The following is a 4,567-nucleotide window of genomic DNA, read 5'->3' on the forward strand; positions in this document are numbered from 1 at the left end:
ACTCATACCACTAAAGAGTTATTATTGAACTACCACACCAATCCCATATTATAGTATGGGCTCCTTCTTATTATTAGTACATTAATCTCCCTGTGTTTAAGATATCGTATGTCCTGTCAATTAAATGAGTTACTGACAACTCGAATTTAATCAACATCTAATCCAAGAGTAGTACCACTCAACCTTATTATCATGCAGACTAAGTCCACCTGCAAGGTTTACATGATAATCCTTATGAGCTCTTCAAGGGGACATCATCAATCCTAGATTATAGGACACAGTTTCCTTCTATAATCAACAACACACCATATACATAATAATATCTTCCCAACTCATCGGGCATATTGATCTATCGAGATAAATCTCACCCTTTGATGAATCAAAGAAGTACATATTAAGCACACGTGTTTATTATATCGGGATTAAGAGCATGTACATCTATAGTAACAGAGGTTTAGTTCGATTATATAGTCAGTATAAATCGAACAATCCTCAATGGTCCTGCTCAATACACACAAAGTGTACTAGTGTAATTCTATAGTCAAGATAGACTAAGACTGAATTACACTACAACCACTCCGATGGTTTGTCCAATCCATCTTGGTTGTGAGCCTATTTATAATCTATAAGGAGCTGATAACATGTCTTCTGTGTGTGACTCCGCACACCATGTTATCTACAGTATAGATTACTATCTATTGCATAATATTGACCAAAATGATTCTTTATTTTATGAATGTTTATTTACATAGCTAGGATTCTGGTATACATCCCAACAGGTGCCAAATAAGATAGTCGGATTAACATTCAGGATAAATTGTTAGGATCGGTGCGTTCGCTAGAGGGGGGTGAATAGCATTTTTCGACTTTTCTCCTGCAAAAATATTAGCGGAAGCAAAGAAACAAAGAAGAAAAGATCACAACGCTAACCCGTTCGATTTACTTGGTATCCACCTCTACGAGGTGACTAATCCAAGGATCCACACACACAGCCGACGATTCCACTATGAGAAAAATCTCCTTCTCGAATCACACTTCGAAGGCGGAGAAACCTTCACAACACGATGTCTTCCTCGTACAAGATCTTTAATGAAGTATGAGAGGAAGAAGAAGAGCTTTTACAATGTCAGAGAGCAGTAAAGAAGATGTCAGAATGTTGTTCTTTTTCTCTGCGACGTTGACCGCTCTTTTTATGAAATTCAGTGCACCAGTCGACTGCTCCTAGGGCCAGTCGACTGATGGGCTTCAACGGGAATTAAATATGCATTTAATTCGCCAGTTGTCACCCCAACGGCAGTATATCAGTCGACTGCTCCATGGCCAGTCGACTGGTCCCAGTCGACTGTCAACTCGACTGATTTTTCTGTGCTTGTCTGTGTGTGCTCCGGATCAACCCCAGTCGACTGCTGGCAGGGCCAGTCGACTGCCAGAGCTGAAAACTTCCCTTTTCAGCTTCTCTTCACCCCTTAGCCTTGATGCAAGCCTTCAAACGTCTTCCACAAGCCTCGTGCTCTTCCTTGCACTAGCTTGAGACATTTCCCTCGACTTCATCGTGCTAAGACATCCTTGCCAAGAGGCCTCGCCTCCGGGACTTCACCTTTGCCAAGAGGCCGCGCCTTCCGGGACTTCACCTTTGCCAAGAGGCCGCGCCTCCGGGACTTCACCAATTGCCAGGTCTCCACTCCTGGGCTTTCCTGTGGACTCAGACCACACATGTTAGATAAACAAACATTGCCTAACTTAACTGATTTAGCCAAACATTAAAATCCAATCACTTGGGGCACGATTGCACCAACAATCTCCCCCTTTTTGATGTTTGGCAAAAATCATTTAAGTTAGGTCTTTAAATACAACATGTATAATATCACCATGCATAATCATGCTTTAATCAGAATTAATCAAGTAAGCATAAACATTTAGCATGAATAAATAATCATTAAAGCCTAACTTTCCATTTCATTCTCCCCCTTTTTGACATACAGCAAAAAGAAATAGGGAATATCAGAGCAAATAATGGATAAGTATTCAATCATTTCAAGAGGAATGAATTATGACAGATGTTATAATTTTCTCCCCCTGAATCCTTACTTCTCCTTTGTTCACGCACTAAAAACATAAAATGAAACACACAAGCACATCAGTGAACAAGGAGTATATTAAATATTGCAAGATGGAATCAAAGATTCATTGAAAAATCAGCATAATACAGGAAACAGAGAGATCAGTCGACTGCCATTATCACCAGTCGACTGATGCCTGATAAACTGATTATCAGTGCCAACTTCGAAAAACCATAACAAATTCATATTAATTCAGAAAAATATGAGATTTGACAATGTGGTTTAATGACCCATAAATAATTTTTGAAAAATGGTTTCAACATATTTTCAATCCCAAAGATATCATTTTGATACTATGTGCCAAAGAATTTAAATTTTCAAGAAACAAGCATTAGTATCAAAATATATTTTGGGTATTGAGATGTATTTTAAACCAGTCCCATTTACTATTAGAGTGATTATAGAACATACATCAAGCGTTTGATGTCAAGGAATGGTCAATTTTCAAGAAAACAGGTCAAAATTTCAATGTCACAGATATATCAGTCGACTGGTATCTGTCTCAGTCGACTGATGGCTGAATTTCTGATTTTTCAGCCCAACTTTAGAAATTCATATTTAATTCAATTTTCGTCCAAAAATTCTAAAATTTGACAATGTAATTTCTTAGCCCATTATCTGTGAGAGAAAATTAGTTTCAAAATTTTTGCATCACTAGAATATCGTTTTGATACCATGTATCAAAAACTTGAAACTTTGAGCTTTTAAAGAGCTAAGTATCATCCTTTGGAATGAGTAAATTGTTTACACCCTTTAATGGTTCTAGGATGTTTGATTTCATAATAGAAATAGTATGGAATGTTGAATTCTTGATATTTTCAAAGAATTGTTTNNNAGTGGGCTAAAAATGCAAAACTGAAATCTGTTTTCTGATTTTTTTTTTCAATCTGTTTTGATTTGATTTTTCTGATTGCTGCCATCAATGATTTGAAAAACTTGACATCTTCATTTGTTGTTTAGAGAGTGACTAAACTGAAGTAGGTTTTTCTTGAATTCATCAGATGATCAGATTCTTGATACAAACTCTTGTTTTTTTCTGATTTTTTCTTTTTTTTCTGTTTTCTTTGGTTCTGTTTTTCTTTTCTTTGCAGCAGCATCTTGAAGCTTGGAAATCTGAGTTGGTTGTTTAGGAAGTGACTGAAGTGGAATAGGTTCCCATGTGATTCCTCAACCGATAAAATTCTTGAAACTCCACTTGATACAAAGTTCTCATTTCTTTCTTTTTCTCTCTTTTTTTTCTGTTTTCTTTGGTTCTTTTTTTTTCTTTTCTGATGTAACTGATTAGGACTGATCTGATTTTGTATCATTAGTTCTTGCACTTCAGCATTCAGCTTCTGAAATTCTAGGCATTACTTACAGCTTCAAAGTCTTGAGCACTTGAGTTTCATTGTGGCATGATTCTTTAACATGGTTATAGCTTTTCATGTGCCAATTTTTTTTCCTTTTAGATTTCAGCTCAATCCTTTGAAAGCTAATCCTTGCAATACATTTCAAATTGTACACAATCAACTTCAGCTCGAATTCAGTTCATACTGATCAGATAATTCAATGTGCAGGTTGGCACGGTTGGTTTGCAAAGTAGGTTGGCACAGCTCATTGTTTTCTCTAATTCCCATCCATTCCCTTCCTATTTTCATCCATTCTTTTTCCAATTATCTGAACAATGATCTCTACTATTCAGAAAACAATTACAATCAATTTATCTCAGTTCCAGCATGCTTTGAAACAAAATTCAGCTTTTCAGCTCAAAATTCTGCAATTCTGCATCCATACACTGCCCTTCACAGCTTGGCATCCATAAAATCAGCATGTTTCCCTCAGCTAGGCTTTGTAAACATCTACGAATCGAAACCAATTATTAGGAGCTCCAATTGGCTTCCCAGGAATTTGAATTTACAATGCATCAGTGGCACAAACCAAGCTCCCAAAACATTTTAAGTTCAATCTGAAATTTTTTTTCTCTTTTTCTTGTAGCTTGATTAGTATTTCTCTTAAACCCATAATTAGTCTTGCAACCCAGCTCTAGATCAGTCCCTAGAAAAAAATGTCAGAAATAGGCTCAAATAAACTGCATTCTCACCAAATTTTTCTACCTCTGTTTGTCTCTGATTTTTCAGCTTGATTTTATCAGAGTTTCAACCCTTAATTCCTTGTCATTCATACCCAACTGGCATTCATGTGACCCCTTTACAGATCTGCATCGAATTTGCTTCAGCAAGTTGGAATCACAACAGCTTTTCAAGAATTCAGATTGGCATGGATCTGCACTAAATCTGTAGATTATAACAGCTTCACTCAGGTATTCAAATGCTGCATTTCCCTACAACTTCAGTGTAACAACTTCACCAATATTAGGAACTCCAATTGGCTTCCCAATAATCTGAATTTACAAGGTATCAGCCAGCATAAATCAGCTTAAAAACCGTCTCCTTCCAATCAACATAAAT

Source organism: Curcuma longa, chromosome 7 (genome assembly GCF_044706935.1).
Source record: "Curcuma longa cultivar G26 ecotype Majalengka, Jawa Barat chromosome 7, ITB_CL_G26_1.1, whole genome shotgun sequence".
Classification (NCBI taxonomy): Eukaryota; Viridiplantae; Streptophyta; class Magnoliopsida; order Zingiberales; family Zingiberaceae; genus Curcuma; species Curcuma longa.